Source organism: Hypomesus nipponensis, chromosome 24 (assembly GCF_054491055.1).
Source record: "Hypomesus nipponensis isolate SF chromosome 24, ASM5449105v1, whole genome shotgun sequence".
NCBI classification, from domain to species: Eukaryota; Metazoa; Chordata; class Actinopteri; order Osmeriformes; family Osmeridae; genus Hypomesus; species Hypomesus nipponensis.
In genome coordinates, this window is record NC_140384.1 from 2,152,796 (window position 1) to 2,170,766 (window position 17,971).

The 17,971-nt window shown below is 43.1% G+C and overlaps 1 protein-coding gene across 1 annotated transcript in view; it reads left to right on the forward strand.

Annotated features, from left to right (window-relative positions):
- LOC146232677 (TNF receptor-associated factor 2-like) overlaps positions 1–17,971 on the forward strand; it is a 44,785-nt gene that overhangs the window by 755 nt on the left and 26,059 nt on the right. The window lies entirely within an intron of this gene.

A 17,971-nucleotide genomic window follows, 5' to 3' on the forward strand; every position in this document is an offset into this window, starting at 1 on the left:
CTCCTGTAACAAATGGCAGACAACACTCGCAAAAGAAGGGAGCAGCTGACTGAGTTCAACAAAATAGAAACTGTCTTGTTCAATATTAAGGTCAATCTGTGGTTGCTTAAATATCTGAAATATGTTTGAGTGAGATTTGAATATTATGGACCAGGATATTGTAGTAGGCTATGAGACATGTCTTACATGTATTTTATTTTCCAGAAGTCAAATTTTGTAGATGTTTTTATCTACAGCAGTATAGTCTGTGAGAGAATATAACTCCCTCACAATATAAATTGTGTTCCATCTGAACTTATAGACATGATCATCCAGTTAGGCTTATTTGAAGTTTTTAAGTACACCCTTTTAATATTTTGATTTTTAAAATCATTTTGGGGTAACATTGCAACAGATTAAATAGTTTAATCAGATTAATAGATAATAATTAATAGATAGATTAATCATGTGAAATAATGTGATTAATCGCAATTAAATATTTTAATCGCTTGACAGCCCTAATCTCTCTCTATATATACATATATATATGTATATATATATATATATATATATATATGTATATATATATATACACATGTATATGTGTATGTATATGTATATATATATATAAAGTTCTGAGAACAAAACTCAGATATTCTCCAAGATAATAGTCAGAAATTTGCGGAAAATGCCTTAGAGTTTCATGGTTAGACTGCAGCACAGTAGCCTAACAGTGCTATAGGTGTGGGATGAGTACTTTTATCTCCATAAACTGGACCATGTTGCGGTAAAAATTAAGTCAGAGGTACATTTACATTTTACATTTATTCATTTAGCAGACACTTTTATCCAAAGCGACTTCCAAGAGAGAGCTTTACAAAGTGCATAGGTCACTGATAATGACAACAAGATAGCCCCAAAGCATTGCGGGTAGCCAAAACAAGAAGCACACATTGTTAACAACCAAAAAATAAGTGCCAAAGGGAAGAACCATAAGAGTATGTAGTTACACGTAAACAACATGAATCTCTACGTGCAAGTGTACCTGTAGAAAAAGCAGCAACAGTAAAAATAAAAATAAGATTAACTAAATTAGAATATTTTGCAGCGAATACAACAGTTTAAATCAGTTGCCACTAACCAACAAGAGCCACAAGTCTCTAAGCAAGAGTCATTGTGATCCTTGAGGAAACTAGCATTGGGTTCAGCAAACCATTCCTAAGTACCGTTGTACTCCCGGAACAAGCGTGTCTTGAGCCTTCTCTTGAAGGTGTAGAGACAGTCTGTGTCTCTGATGGAGGTGGGGAGTTGATTCCATCACAGGGGGGCCAGGCAGGAGAAGAGCTTGTGTTGGGACCGGGCGGTCTTGAGCGGTGGGACCACCAGGCGGTTGTCTGAAGAAGACCATAGGCGGTGGGTGGGGGTGTAAGGCTACAGGAGAGACTTGATGTAGTCGGGTGCAGTCCAGTTCACTGCTCGGAAGGTCAGTACCAGGGTCTTGAAACTGATGCGGGCCGTGATGGGTAGCCAGTGGAGGGAGATTAGGAGCGGAGTGGGAGCGTCTGGGTAGGTTGTAGACCAGGCGTGCCGCTGCGTTCTGAATCCTCTGAAGAGGGCGGGTTGCGCATGCTGGGAGACCGGCAAGCAGCGAGTTGCAGTAATCCAACTTGGAGAGGACAAGTGCTTGGATAAGTAGCTGGGTGGAGTGCTCAGACAGGTATCTCCTGATCTTCTGGATGTTGTAGAGGGTGAATCTACATGACCGGGGACCACAGCAATGTGAACCTTGGTAACCCCAAGGTTCTCGGCAGAGGATGAGAACGTCACCGTCGCACTTCCCAGGGTGATTGAGAGGTCATGGGAGATGGAGGGTTTGGCCGGGATGATGAGAAGTTCTGTTTTGGCGAGGTTCAGCTGGAGGTGGTGCTCGGTCATCTAGGTGGAGATGTCTGCGAGGTAGGCCTCAATCCTAGCTGAGATCCCCGGATCGGTCGGGGAGAACGACAGGTACAGCTGCATGTCGTCATCGTAGCAGTGGTAGGAGAAGCCATGGGAGGTGTTGATTGGTCCAAGTGAGGCGGTGTACAGAGAGAAGAGGAGGGGTCCAAGGACGGAGCCCTGTGGGACACCAGTGGAGAGCTGGTGAGGGTCTGACAGTTTGCCTCCCCAGGAGACCTGGTAGGATCTTCCCGTCAGGTAGGATGAGATCCACTGGAGTGCGGTGCCAGTGATGCCCATCTCAGAAAGTCTGTAGAGCAGGATCTGGTGGTTAACCATATCAAACGCTGCAGAAAAGTCCAGGAGAATGATGACGGATGACCTTGAAGCCGCTCTGGCAGACTGGAGGGCAGTGGTGACTGAAAGGAGTTTAAAAGAGGAGTTTAGGACATGGAGCAGAAAAGTTATGATGGAGGGGGAGATGGTTTGAAAAAGAGGGGAGGGGACAGGATCAAGGGACAGGAGGTGGGGCGATGAGAGAGAATTAGGTCAGAGAGCTCTGCCTCGGACAGGGGAGAGAAAGAGTTTAGACATTTAGTTGGGTCAGTCATGGAGGGTGAGGGGGTAGGAAAGGTGGGTTTAGGGAACCGACTGCTAATGTTTCGACTGCTAAGCTTTCTTCTCAAAGAAGGAGAAGTCGTCTGCTGTCACGGTGGAGGGAGGGGGTGGGGGAGGTGGGTTAAGAAGGGTGGAGAAGGTAGATAAAAGTTTGTGGGGGTTTGAAGCAGAGTTAATTTTGTTAAGAAAGTAGAGGCTTTTAGCACCAGTTATGTGAGAAGAGAAGGATTTAAGAAGGGAGTGATACTTATCAAGGTCCAGACCGTCTTTGGACTTGCGCCATCTCCTCTCAGCTGCTCTAAGGATGGACCGTTCTTCACGAATAACATCCGTAAGCCACGGGCAGGAGGGAGAAGATCGTGCAGGCCTGGTTGACAGGGGACAGAGAGAGTCAAGGGATGCAGTTAAAGTGGTTAACAGGGTGTCGGTGGCAGTGTTAGTGAGGTGGGACGAGAAGTCGACAATGGGAGGGAGGGAGGATGTTACAATAGAGGAGAAATGGGAGGGGGATAGGGAGCGGAGGTTGCGTCGGAAAGGTCTTTCGTGCAACACTTTAAAGGGGTCATTGATTGCAAAACCGACCATTTTACCTTGTCATAGTTGATTAACGACAGTTTGTTGGGTAAAATGGACATACAGTGAACCTCAAAGTCCATTGACACCTCTTCCCTATCTAAATCTCACAACTTGAAACTGCAGCTACAAAACGATCGGTTTCGAAAAAGCGGATCACATTTGTCTTGCCCCAACATTTACATACCGACCAGCCCGCTGATGTTCTGGCCCAGGATCTCAGACACTAGTTTAGCTGCACGCTGCTCTGTGTACTTCCACGTGAACAACAAAGGAGAAAGTTTGAAAGTTTTGAAAGTATATTGAAAATAGACCATCGTAAATGCAGTGTTCCAGGCTGTACTGGGAATGCTGACACTTTTCATAATCTTCCCAACGAACCTGACACTCGACGGGCATGGCTGATGTTTTTATATGAGAAGATCCCTGTGAAGTTCGACACTCATTTATTCATTTGCTCGAACCATTTCACCAAAGACACTTTTGAATGAAAACCTTGGACAATTTAAAGAAGGATTTGCTAAGCTGCTGTTGCTGAGAGGTGCTGTTCAAACCATATGCTCATCACAAACTGTTTTAGCAATCCTAACATCTCCTGTATCTAGCATAGGTAGAATGCTAAATACGTTTCATAACACATCCACATACCTTACTTACCAAATGACTCTAGCTAGACTAGCTGTAGTCTGCATTAGAAGAGAAGCTTCCGAAAAATTGCCAGAAAACAAATACCAGTCTACCCTTTTGCTAACGCCTGTCTAGATTATTTATTTGAAAGAACTGGAGAAAGACGGGTCCTAGATACAGGATACGTTAGCATCGCTAATAACTGTTTTTTTTCTTTGGCTCTCGACAAAGGCAGTCGCATTTTTTCTCTTCCTCCCCTGACCTTCCCTGCGTGGCTTCTATCGTATTGTCTTGTCTTGTATATACTCGAGAGACTCTCTCTGCATCACTCTCCGTAGCAAGAAGCATGGAATTGATTAGCTGGTCTCTCAACGCAATTGACACCATCTTCTCGAAGAGAAACTCGGGTTCGGGGGAACCTAACTGTCCTGACGGGACGTTCGCAGTTGGGCACTCGATGGACGCGGGGGATAAGTGGCGTGTTGTGCGCCAAGCGGTGCTTTCCGTGGAGGACATTGAAATCTTTCTATTTGAAACCATGATTACAGGCTTTCTGCGGATTGGATTGAGCGCTGGCCTGGTATATCTGAAAATTTAAAGAAACGGCTGCAGCTGTCAAAGCCCCGTAAGTCTGCCCGACATGATTGATGCTGTGGGCAGAGCTGGTGGCCCTCAGACTGTGACAGTACAACGCGTTCAATGCAATTTGGATAACATCATGGAGAAGCTAGCGGCTCTGCAAAGGAAGTGAACTGACATGGAAGCCATAATGATGAGTAGACATGAAATTGAAGGCGTCTACTCGACCAAACAACTACCCCAATCTTATTTGCTTTCGGCCCCGTAACCAGCTCAGGCCTTGGCCAAGGCCGTTGCTGGAACAACAACTCCCCTGGAGAGCGCTGCAGTGAGACTCTCTGTAGTCTCTTCCCTTCCCCCTCCCACAGACACCTGTGGATTGGGCCATGACCAAGGATGTTTCCATGGCAATACTATCTGCGGGCTGAGGGCACAACAAGAAAGGGCCTCATTTACTAACAGGATTGTGCCCATTTCAGGCGTGAAATAGCGGGTCAAGACATAACACCGTATTTACAAAGACATCGCACTTGAGTAAAAACGCAGATTACTGCTGCTGGGAGGGTATAAGGGAAAGTGGGTGTGTATATTTCTAGCTCCTGTTCGCTGAACTTTTTCTTTTCTTTTCCTTGAATCACCCATGGTGGCAGTAACATGCAGGCGATTTTCCCCAACTTTTAACGGCGTGCTAATTAACACTAATGGGTTCTGATTGCCCGACGAAGATCTGGTTTGATAAATACCACGCAAAATGCGGATATACACCGTGCGCTATTTGCGTTTTGGCAAAGGCGCAGATTAAGCTGCGGTTGCAATGTTAGTAAATGAGTCCCTGAGAATCGGACTGATTGTGGCCTAGGCAAAGGCGCCATCCCAGGCACTTGTACACTAACTTTCATCTACTACAGATATGCTATCACACCCCTTCCCCCATCCAACGCCTTCGCCTGCTTGTTCCCCCAGTGTGGCTGGCGAGTCTGTGACCAGCGTGTAGTATGGCTGCAGGTCCAGATACTGCTTGTCCATACCCCTCCCACCCTCCCCGTTGCAAGTCATGTGGTTCTGTAATGTTGTACAATGTATGTGCTTATGAGCTGAGGTGTTTTTTGCCTGTTCCCACACTGTACTCCTCTAGGAGCATTGCCTTTTTTTTTTATTCTCATGTTATGCTGAAATTTAACCTTCCCGTCCTCTCTACCCCCGTCATGTTTGTGTATTAGAAACTGCAAGTGGCAGTTTGGATCTAAGACGGATTAGAGAGACCGCAGATAGTGTGGCTAGTTTGGTTTGTTATATGTTTTAGATCTATTCACTTGTATTATTGTTTTTGTTGATTTTATGTAAAGCACTTTGACCTGCAATTCTGGTATGAAAAGTGCTACATAAATCAAGTCTTACTTACTTACTTAGCGACAAAATCATACTACAGCTTCTGGTTGGGATGAACATAAGGTCGGAACCCACCTCTTTTCAGCGACAGCTTCATAGAAAATCCTGCTTTACATTGTCCCAGGTTTTCAAAACCGTCCTTCGTGAAATGGTTCGAGTAAATGTGTAATTGAGGGTCGAACTGCACAGGGATCTTCTACGCTAGAGCTACGGTATAAACAAACATCAGCCATGCCCGTCGAGTCAATGTTAGCTAGATTCTAGCTCATCTGCTTTTTATGAACGCTGATTTGCAAGGAATGCAAGAAAAGCTATATAGCGAAAACACCTAGACTGTAGGCAGGGCCGGCCCAAGGCATAAGCGAACTAAGCAGCTGCTTAAGGCCCCCGTGGCTACCAGAGGGCCCCCAAGAGCACATGAAATTACAGTTTACATTTAGTCATTTAGCAGACGCTCTTATCCAGAGCGGCTTACAGTGAGTACAGGGACATTCCCCCCGAGGCAAGTAGGGTGAAATGCCTTGCCCAAGGACACATCGTTATTTGATATGGACGGGAATTGAACCTGCATCCTTCTGATTACTAGCCCGATTCCCTAACCGTTCAGCCATCTGACTCCCAGTTTAATGTAATGTAATGTTGGCATGCGATGTTTCTCTTTATGGCATAGGTGCAGTGATTTCACATCAGTTTTCAGATAAAAACCTATAGCATACGTGTCGAGAACGCTCACCAAAACTCAAGTCGATTACTCTCAAATAGAGAAAGAAGCACTTGGTATCATATTTGGAGTGACCAAGTTTAATGATTACTTATATGGTGTGGAAATTTACTTTGTTTACAGACCACAAACCACTCCTGAAGATCTTAGGGCCCAAGACTGGAGTGCCTGTCTTGGCAGCAGCCCGGCTACAAGGTGGTCGTTAACTTTGTCTGCCTATCAGTATGACATCCGCTACAAACCGTCAACACAACATGCCAATGCGGATGCTTTATCGTGCTTACCTCTACACTCAGGATACAGACTCCTCGTATGATTATGTTTAGGGTCTAATTTTTGGACAAGGCGCCAGTTTCTTCACTAGAAATAGCAAAGCAGACAAAAACGGATTCAGTACTACAGAGAGCGAAGCATTTCTTATTGAATGGCTGGCCAAAGTATTTGAATGAGGAGGAATTAAGGCCATTTTAGATTACAAACACAGAGCTGACTGTCAAATCTGACTATGTGATGTGGGGTTTTTGCGTGGTCATACCCCAGGTATTAAGGTTGCAATTGTTGCGGGAATTGCATGAAAACCATCAAGGAATGGTAAAGATGAAAGCTTTAGCCCGTAGTCATTTTTGGTGGCCGAACCTTGATTCCGACATAGAATCTCTAGTAAGTCACTGTCAGATATGTCAATAGAACAGAAACTAACCTGTCACAGCTCCTGTGCACAACAGGAGTAGGCCAAACCAACCTTGGCAGAGGATACACATAGACTTTGCACAAAAAGGAAAGCATAACTTTCTTGTTGTGACTGATAGCTGTTCATGTTGGCCAGAAATAGCTTTAATGAGTAACACGACAACTGAGAAGACTATAGAGGTCTTGAGGGGATACTTCTCTACTTGGGGTCTTCAGGATGAACTGGTGTGGTGATAATGAACCACAGTGTATATCTTCTGAATTTCAGACATTTCTGAGAAACAATGGTGTTAAGTATATTAGCATATTAAGAGTTCTCCTCATCACCCAGCTTCTAATGGAGCTGCAGAGCGTTTGGTACAGAATCTCCAAACAGTTGTGGAAAAGGGAAAGAATGGCAACATGACATTACAGCACTGTGTCCACAATTTTCTGTTTTGTGACAGAAGCACGCCTTGCTTCCTGCCGAAACAGAAGGTGTTGGTTCGTAACCACAGGGGAGGGGAAGGTGTCAAAAGGGTACCTGGTACTATTGTGAAGGTGCTCGGTCCTGTCACTTACCTGGTTAAAGTGTATGGAAAAGTGTACAAAAGACAAAATATAGCTGCAAGCAGCAATGTGGTGGCCAAGCAGGTCAGATGACCCAGAAGAAACTTTTGACATCTAGTGACTGCGGTTTACCTGGCTTCCTTTGCAGTGGCTTACAGTCTCGCTAAACAGAGAAACAGAGACATGAAAAGCTTGTCAGCTTTGGCTGGATTCGAACCTCTGACGTTTACATTTCCAGGACACCAATTTATCCTAGTGAGCTATTCTCAGTGCTGGAAATCACATATTTCAGTTACTGGGTAAAAATATTAGCAGTTTTTCCTGTGGCAAGCGTGGTCAGATTTGGCCCAAGTTTAAACAGCTGTAATTCAGTTATATTTTGACATGTCACAGTAATTGTGGTCTGAAGATAATCTGTGCCAAATTATGTGAATTTTTGATATTCACCAAAAACGTTTTATTAATTCATTCAGAATGGCGGCTACATCAATTCAGCTGGTATCACTATTTAACATGTCAGACACGGGATCGCCCCCTAGCGGTTAGATGACACAACCTTTTTTGGACCTCTTTGGAACAGGGTCCCGAACACCTGTACCAAGTTTGATGTCAATTCAGCAAATATTTCCTGAGATATGATCTCACTTCCTGTTTTGGTGGCTTCATCGCCGACTTTGATCAGCTTTACCGGAAAAACAGTTTTGAAAACCAAAAACCCTGTGAAAACGTTTGTGAGGCTTTATTTGAAGATAATTGGTGCAACATTTTTGCTTAATGCAGCGCCAACTAGAGGTGAAATGGCATGACATATTTTGGACTTCTTTAGAACAGGGTCCCTGTCCCTATACCAAATTTGGTGTCAATGCAGTAAAGAGGTGCTGAGATATTACCTCACTTCTTTTATGGTGGCTTGGTTGACGACTTTGTTTGGCTGTTCCAGTCAAAAGGTTTAGATAATAAAATAAAAAAAACATGTGATGTCTTTTGTGAGGCTTGGTCTGAAGATGATCTGTGCCAAATTTGGTGAAGATTGGACAAACCTTATTGTAGAGGTAGCGAAAAAACGTTATATTCAAAATGGCGGCCACATCAATTCAGCCACATAAATTTGATGTGGCTGTAACTAAAAAACAATTTCAAAAATCCATGTGATAACTTTTGTTTTTTGGCTTGGTCTGAAGATCATCTGTGACAATTTTGAAGAAGATTCGACAAGAATTGTAGGAGGAGTAGCGAAAAAACGCTTTTCCTTTACATTCAAAATGGCGGGGAATCTATAGAACTGGGTATGATGTCATAGAGTGCGTTGAACTTGTCTTGATCCACAGAACCCAACAATACCTCATTTTGGACAATGGGGAATATGGTTCAAAAGTAGCATGTGTAAACACACCTTCAACTTTGACTTATTGGTGGTGCTAGATGGTTTGAATGGGAGACATGAAACTTGGTGAAATTGATGAGAGGATTGGTCCCAAAGAGTGTGCCATATTTCACAACTTCTGACCATGTGGTTCTAGGGGCTGCCATAGACTCCCATGGCAGAAGATGTATAAATATAGCCACAAGCAGCAATGTGGTGGCCAAGCAGGTCAGATGACCCAGAAGAAACTTTTGACATGGAGTGACTGCGGTTTACCTGGCTTCTTTGCAGTGGCTTCCCTTACAAGTATATTAAAGTATACTATAAGGATACTAAAATATGGATAGTACACTTTTAGTTCACTTTTGATATACTTTTAAGAAGTATGCTTAGAAAATAGTTCACTTTTAATATACTTTTAAGAAGTATACTTAAAACAGTTTCCTCTTAATATACTTTTAAGTATGCTTTGAAAATAGTTCACTTTTGAATACTGCAAAGTAGCCTGTGTAGTGCACTTTCAGTTCATCAAGTACACTTCCTAAAGTACTTCAAAGTATACTTTGGAATACTCTAAAAGAGCCTGTGTAGTGCACTTTCAGTTCATCAAGTATACTTCCTAAAGTACTTCAAAGTATACTTTGGAATACTCTAAAGTAACCTGTGTAGTGCACTTTGAGTTCATCAAGTATACTTCCTAAAGAACCTCAAAGTATACTTTGCAATACTTTCAAGTGCACTTTCATTTAATGTAAGTACGTCAACAAGTAAACTTCTAAATGTAATTTTACTATTATTTACTAATGTATTAAAATGTTTATGGGCCCCTCAAACGCCTCAGATCTTGAGTCATTTGGCGAGAACGGGGCCCTCATAATAGTTCACTGCAGATTCGTAGCTCTTCACTACGTACTCAATAACGTACTTTTAAGAAGTATGCTTAGAAACAGAAAATGGTATACATTTTTTTCTGGAGTAGGATGTATGTTTTCTATTATTATACAGCAAAAACAGTCAAAATAATTTTAAAGTACATTACAGGTTACATTTTTTAGATCCATCTCATTCTAATTATTCATGTCTATGAAAATCTAATGCATTGCACATTGAATCTTTTTTTGTTACTGAAGCTGTAACCTTAATTACTGCTAAAACATTCTGAAACCGTACACTCTTATACTAATAATTATCAATTGGTGTATTAATGGAAAAAAACGAAAAAGCTACTTGAGAATTTGAAGGTTATACTGTCAAACTTACTGAAGAACGAAATAACGACATGAAATAATGAAGATAGTGTGGCTCATTGGCTAGTCAATTCCCATGATGCAAGGCGGTAAATAGTGTTAAAATTTGCCGGTAAGTTTGCAGTTTGTTCGAAATACAAATGTAACTTCATGAATTTCGTTTTTTAAATGTGTCTGCTTAGAATGTAGAGTTTTGTTGCGTGGTAATTGTCATTGTTGTGCTGGTTTACCATTGTAACCATGAGTTAAATGACGATGTGATGTTACATTTGATAAGAACAGCTGGATTCTACTAACGTTATTGAGTACGTAGTGAAGAGCTACGAATCTGCAGTAAATTGTTATGAGGGCCCCGTTCTCGCCAAGTGACTGAAGATCTGTGGCGTTTGAGGGGCCCATAAACATTTTAACATTAGTAAATAATAGTAAAATTACATTTAGAAGTTTACTTGTTGACGTACATACATTAAATGAAAGTGCACTTGAAAGTATTGTAAAGTATACTTTGAGGTTCTTTAGGAAGTATACTTGATGAACTCAAAGTGCACTACACAGGTTACTTTAGAGTATTCCAAAGTATACTTTGAAGTACTTTAGGAAGTATACTTGATGAACTGAAAGTGCACTACACAGGCTACTTTAGAGTATTCCAAAGTATACTTTGAAGTACTTGAGGAAGTATACTTGATGAACTGAAAGTGCACTACACAGGCTACTTTGCAGTATTCAAAAGTAAACCTTAAAATACACTACAAGTGTACTTTAAAGTGTACTAAATGACCTAAAAAGTGGGCCAATTCAGTTTATTTAGTCCAAAAAAAGTATATAAATAAGTACACTGCTAGTATACTTTAAGTAACATGATAATAGTATACTTTTTTTACTAAGTATACTTACAAAATAAACTTGAAGTATACTTATTTTTTGTAAGGGTTATAGTCTCGCTAAACAGAGAATCAGAGACATGACAAGCTTGTAAGCTTTGGCTGGATTTGAACCTCTGACGTTGACGTTGCCAGGACACCAATTTATCCTAGTGAGCTATTCTCAGTGCTGGAAATCAGATTTCAGTGACTGCGTAAAAATCTAAGGAATTTTTCCTGTGGCAAGCGGTTGTCAGATTGGTCCCAAGTTTAAACAGCTGTAATTCAGTCCTATTTTGATATGTCAATGTGATTGTGGTCTGAAGATAATCTGTGTTAAAGTTGGTGAATATTTGATACATTTTGTAGGAGGAGTAGGACAAAAACGTTTTATTAATTCATGGCGGCATCAATTTGGCTGGTATCACAAGTTAACATGTGTCACACGGGATCGCCCCCCTAGATGTTAAAGGACACATGGTACACATGGTACATGGTAAAGCACAATAAATCTGACTCTTCTTGAGTATAGATCCCCTGAGACTGAAACATTATCATTACCATTATACTGTTAGACAGCTACTGTGGCATACCTGGCTTCACTAAACAGATGAGTCATGACATGCGTGATGACTGTGGCTGGATTCGAACCTATGACCTTGCACATCAGAGGAACTCATCTTATCCCAGTGAGTTATTCTCAGTGCTAGGAATGACTGTGCTCAGTTACTGTATTAAAAAAAGTAAGCCGTTTCTCCTGTGGGAAGCGTTGTCAGATTTGACCCAAGTATAAAAAGATGTAATTCAGTCATATTTTGACAAATCAAGGTGATTGTAGTCTGAAAATGATTGGATCACATGTCCATGAAATAGGAGCAACGGCGAACAAAGATTTCAAAAAAGTATGTTTTTATGAAAATTGATGTGATTGTGGTCTGAAGATAATCTGTGCCAAATCTGGTGAATATTGGATACATTGTGTAGGAGTAAGGAAAAAAGTTTTAGTCATTCATTCAAAATTGTGGCCTTATCAATTTGTCTGGTATCTAGCATTAACATGCTTCAGACTTGGGATTTCCTAAGATATCACGAGACATAGGAATCACTGATATACGACAAACAAATCAACAGTTATTGGTCAAAACACAATTTTGCCTGTTGTAGCGCCCCCTAGAGCTCAAATGACCCTACCTTTTTCAGACCTCTTAATAACAGGGTCATGAACCCATACACCTAGTTTGGAGTCAATGCATCAAAGATTCGCTAAGATATGAGCTCTCTTCCCTTTTTCCGGATCAGTTGCTGAATTTGATTGGCTGGAGCTAACAAACGGTTGCAAAATTCAAAGCTCCAGGGGATAACTTTTGTGAGGCTTGGTCTGAAGATCATCTGTGGCAATTTTGAAGAAGATTCGACAACAATTGTAGGAGGAGTAGCGAAAAAACGTTTCTCCATAACATTCCAAATGTTGGAGAATCTATATGACTGGGTATGACGTCATTCCAGGGAATCCAATGATACCTCATTTTGGAAAATGCGGCAAATGGTTCAAAGGTAACGTGTGTAAACACACCTTCAACTTTGACCCATTGGTGGTGCTAGAGGGTTGGAATGGGAGACATAAAAATTGGTGAAAGTGATGAAGGTACAGGTCCCAAAGAGTGTGCCAAATTTCACAACTTCTGACCATGTGGTTCTCGGGGCTGCCGTAGACTCCCATAGTAGATGTGTAATAATAATAACTAGAGAGGGTACAATTTTCTGGAGAAATTGTAGGGTGTGCTTGCTTGGTTCAGTTGCAGGTGGGTCCGTTTTCCCTTCTAGTGATATTTTTATATTTCAATCAAGAATTTAGCTACTGTAACAACGTTGTCACTGGAAGTATTTCAGATGGAATTGCGATTCAAATAGTACCGTCTGCTAACTGAAAATAAGCCCCCCAAAACGTAAATAAGTTCGATATTAATTTAGGGGGACATGGCTAATTCAAAAGCAGTTTGCTAGAGGTAAGCTAGCTGCCGTTGCTATCCACACCACTGATTGTTTGAAAGTGCAGGAAATTAGAATGTTTCTTTTGTAAGGGATATAGACCCGACAGGGCGAGCAGCACGAAGCGGAGGGGTTTTGTTTCGCCCTGAAGAGGCTTATTTCCCCGATAATGACCAGCGTTCTATAAATTATCCCGCTTATTCACGGCTACTTGCCAACAAAAATAACTTAACACAGTGTATTTTTACAATGTATTTGTTACCATTCGTATTGTTGATCAGCAGAGAAATAGCTCGCCAAAGACGTTGAACTTCATAGACATTAAACATTATTTAGGCTTCAAATCAGCTGACGTCGCTAAGCAACAGAGTACCCTGGGGTTGAAAAGTTACCGGTCTATTTGCGGAGTGCTACGAAAGACGTGAATCCGAAGCAAAAAGGCCACTTCCCTTGACAGCGGTCAAATATGCATAGCAACGGTCAAATATGAGAAAATTTTTCACAGCAGAATGTTGGGAAGCCCTATTCAAGTGAATGGAGCATTCTACAGCATTAAGAACAGCCGTGTAATAAGACATAATAAAGTTTAGCTATAGCTGTGGCATTGAAGACAGTACTGTAGCCTACTACACTGCCAGTGGGCGAGCCGAGTCTGTAGCTGTGTCTACTACCGCGCACTTGTGCACTTCGAGCACTGACTTTCAGTGCTTAGGGCGCATCACTCACAAAACCAGCAGAATTCAGTGCACTGAAAGTATTGGTCCAAAAAAACAGTATACAACGATGAACACTACTCGCCCTAAACGGGCAGTTCTTGGCTACGTAGCGCAAGAGGAGCCCTTTCGGCAGCTTTTTCCACTTGGGGTGGAGAAGCGCGTTCATTTAGGCAGGTTTCGCGGGTGTCGCGAGCAGATTTGCGTCCGTCACTTCGCCAAGTGTTTAACGCAAGTGTTCCATTTGAGACAGCACTTATCAGCGACGGAGTGCACTGAATATGTAAGTGCACTGTTTTGCAGTGCACTGTAATGCAGTGTACTTCGTAAAGTGCGCGGTAGTAGACACAGCCTGTGACTCTGTGGCTAACGTCAAAACAAGACGCAGTCTCACTCAAATTCCAAGTTTTACACAAATAACAAACTATGCTGACCCGCTGGCTGTCTTCGCAATCGCCATATCTTTAAAACACTGCTGTCCATTTAGATGTAGAATTGACCCTGGTACGAAATTAAGAAAATACTCACCAGACGCAGATTGACAGTTGACTGAGTGTCAACACTGTTGACAACACTGTTGTTCCTGCCGCAATCGTGAATGGAGGCTGACAGGCTCTTGCGTAGCCAACAAATCAAAGTTTTTACAGCAATCTATATTAAAATCTCACTACCTGGCTGTTTTCACAATAGTCATATCGTCATATCATTTTCCTCTTACAGTTTTTTTGACTAAAATGTAACTATAACATTAGCTACAAAAAATACTACTATGACGCTTTCTAGCATGGCTGCCACCTAAAAGACGAGGCGGTCTCACGGGCGACCAGCACTCGCTCAAATTTGAAAGACTGTCACGACCAAAATCAAAAATGCGAGATTGCAGTTCCACTCGAAATCGCTTTCTCTACACAGCCAAATGGTTTTTTGGGGGTATTATTTTTCACTTGTAATCCAAGCTCCAATTTGCGAGCTAGAAAGTCTCTATCACGTTGTATCCATGCGTCGTTGCTAACGTGTGTTGACGTGGTGACGTAGCTCGCACAGGTTACCCTTCGTCGACAAAAGGCACTTTGTCCCCACAAAAACATTGTAACCTCCTAAACTGAGAGTATGCAGCCAAGCTCTCTGTGACTTGTTCTACTCGGTCACGGGCATCAGACTCAGATATATTATTAGTTTCTACCAGCTCAGCTAATTCTTTCAGTGTCTGCACAATTTGAGGGAGCTCCATGATCTGTGATGCGTCCTCTAAAGACCCGGCAATTCAATCAATTTCCCGGCACATTTGCCATGCAATGCGTATGTGCACACCGCCCCCTACCGAACAAGATGGGTAGCTCGGTCAGCAGGGAGCTGAAGAAGAGCGGCTACTGACGTCACTCTGCTGCTTATGGGCAGTTCTTTGCGGGCAGAAAATGAAAATGCAATTTCAGCTCTGTTTTCTTTTAAATTATGGTCTAACATGCAGTCTTGAGGAAGAAAAGGCAAATAGGATGATTGATTACTAATTGTATTTATGAGTCAAATTATGCAGCCACATTCTTAAAATGAAAATGCATTTCTGGAAATGCATTTGAATTTGAATTGTGGTCACGATTTTGCAGCCACGTTCTTAAAATGAAAATGCAATTCTGGAAATGCATTTGAATTTGAATTGTGGTCACGATTTTGCGGCCACGTTCTTGAAAATGAAAATGGATTTCTGGAAATGCATTTGAATTTGAATTGTGGTCACGATTTTGCAGCCACGTTCTTAAAATGAAAATTTTCAAATTTTACATTTCAAATTGAATTTTGGTATCTATTTGCTGGGGCATATTTTGAAAATTAAATTTCAAATGTCTTTTTTCGTTTTCATTTTAATTAAGGGAAAGAATGAGCAGTCTTAAAGAAGAAAATTAAAATGCAAATAGGATGATTGATTATTAATTTCATTTATGAGTCAAGTAATGCAGCCACATTCTTAAAATGAAAATGCATTTCTGGAAATGCATTTTCATTTGAATTTTGGTCACGATTTGCTTCCATAGAAAACCAATTGCTGAAGTCTGGCTGAACGAATTTGAAGGTAAAAAGGACAACACTGGAATTACTTGAACTTGCTGGAAAAACGTAGTAATATGGAGCTAGAAAGCTGACAAAAGTATCTGAATTTGAATATGAAAGATCTGAAATATTTGTGTGTCGAATTTCATAAAACTGAAATATTTTCCTGTTGAATATATAATATCTGAATTATTTGTATGCCGAATTTAATAAAACTGAATTATTGTGATCCAAAAATACAAATTTCTAAAATTCAGATTGCAGTAATTCAAATTCTTGAAATTCAGATTGCTGAAATTCAAATTGCGGAAATTCAGATTGCGGAAATTCAGATTCAGATTTTGTCTGAACTACGCCAAAGGTGAAACAGCTTGCTTTCACAGGAAAAAGTAGACGATTTCAGAACGACCGAACTTTACCTCAGAACAAACTGAGTTGCTAGTTGGAGGAATACCCAGCCGTCGCCGTCGTCGTCATCTGCCGCTTGTCCGGGGATTGGGTGGCGGGGGCAACGACCTAAGCAGGGAGGCCCAGGCTTCCCTCTCCCCGGCCACTTCCACCACCTCTTCCTGGGGGACCCCGAGGCGTTCCCAGGCCGGCCGAGTGACATAGTCCCTCCAGCGTGTCCTGGGTCTTCCCCGGGGCCTCTTCCCAGTGAACACCTCACCAGGAGGCATCCTAATCAGATGCCCGAGCCACCTCAGCTGGCTCCTCTCGACGCAGAGGAGCAGCGGTTCTACTCTGAGCCTCTCCCGGATGACCGAGCTTCTCACCCTATCTCTAAGGGAGAGCCCGGACACCCTGCGAAGAAAGCTCATTTCGGCCGCTTGTATTCGCGATCTCGTTCTTTCAGTCACTACCCATAGTTCGTGACCATAGGTGAGGGTAGGAACGTAGATCGACTGGTAAATAGAGAACTTCGCCTTTCGACTCAGCTCCTTCTTCACCATGACGGACCAATGCAGAGCCTGCATCACTGCAGACGCCGCACCGATCCGCCTGTCGATCTCGCGCTCCATTCTTCCCTCACTCGTGAACAAGACCCCGAGATACTTGAACTCCTCCACTTGGTTCAGGATCTCCTCCCCGACCCGGAGATGGCACTCCACCCTTTTCCGGTCGATAACCATGGCCTCAGATTTGGAGGTGCTGATTCGCATCCCAGCCGCTTCACATTCGGTTGCGAACCGCTCCAGTGAGAGCTGAAGGTCACGGCCCGATGAAGTCAACAGGACCACATCATCTGCAAAAAGCAGCGACCCGATCCTGAGGTCACCAAACCGGACCCCCTCAACACCCTGGCTGCGCCTAGAAATCCTGTCCATATAGGTAATGAACAGAATCGGTGACATAGGGCAGCCCTGGCGGAGTCCAACCCTCACCGGAAACAAGTTCGACTTACTACCGGCAATGCGGACCAAACTCTGGCACCGGTCGTACAGGGACCGGACAGCCCCGATCAGGGAATCCGGTACCCCATACTCTCGGAGCACCCCCCACATGAGCCCCCGAGGGACACGGTCGAACGCCTTTTCCAAATCCACAAAACATGTGTAGACTGGTTGGGCGAACCCCCATGTACCCTCCAGGACCCCGCGGAGGGTAAAGAGCTGGTCCACTGTTCCACGGCCAGGACGAAAACCACATAGCTCCTCCTGAATCCGAGGTTCGACAATCCGGCGGACCCTCCTCTCCAGGACCCCTGAATAGACTTTCCCAGGGAGGCTGAGGAGTGTGATCCCCCTAAAGTTGGAGCACACCCTCCGGTCCCCCTTTTTAAAGAGGGGAACCACCACCCCGGTCTGCCAGTCCAGAGGCACTGTCCCCGATGTCCACGCGATGTTGCAGAGTCGTGTCAACCAAGACAGCCCTACAACATCCAGAGCCTTAAGGAACTCCGGGCGGACCTCGTCCACCCCAGGGGCCCTGCCACCGCGGAGCTTTTCAACCACTTCGGCGACCTCGGCCCCAGAGATAGAAGGGCCCCCCCCGATGTCCCCAGACTCTGCCTCCACGTCGGAAAGCGTGTTGGTGGAATTAAGGAGGTCTTCAAAGTATTCCTTCCACCGATCCAGGACGTCCCCCGT